Below are 653 nucleotides of genomic sequence, written 5' to 3' on the forward strand. Positions count from 1 at the left end.
GCCAAGCCCTCAGTATGTGCTACTATATTATCCTAGAAATGGATGAGCCTTGACACAAATCAAGCTTCTACAAGCCTTCTTTTGACCATCATTATACTTCTGGTTTGTAGGAAACTTTTCAAGTCCTGTATTTATGGAATTAAGCAGACTATGTTATAAACAACATAGCTGAAATGGTTTGAAAGCTTCCATTTAATACTTTACTGCTAGTTCCACTTTTACATTTCAGTGTTACAACTTGCTTTGCTTTAACAAAATGCACACAACATAGCATTTTGAACTTGCATCCTCAATCTAATTGTAGTAAGATTATTTTTAAAATTGCATAACCTTTTTTTAGTCCTTAGCTTTTGCTGTTGCTTCAACAAAAGAGCTAGAAGCACAAGTGATTATATGCAAGGCTGGAAAGGAGGTACGGCTCAACTTTAGAGAATTAAATGAAAAAGCTCTTACAGTTTTAAATTCTTCATGATCTTAAAATCTAATAGCAAGTTAACTTCAATTTGAAGTTTAGTGCTGCAGTGTGTTTTTCAAACGTTGATGTGTTTTAGAACTTATCACTGGTATCTTTAACCTGTTTCAGCTTATGTTAAAATGTTAAAGTTTCTGTAAGATGTTTAGAGCAGTAAGGCACAAATTCTAACATTTCATCC

Source organism: Dermochelys coriacea, chromosome 3 (genome assembly GCF_009764565.3).
Source record: "Dermochelys coriacea isolate rDerCor1 chromosome 3, rDerCor1.pri.v4, whole genome shotgun sequence".
Taxonomy (NCBI): domain Eukaryota; kingdom Metazoa; phylum Chordata; order Testudines; family Dermochelyidae; genus Dermochelys; species Dermochelys coriacea.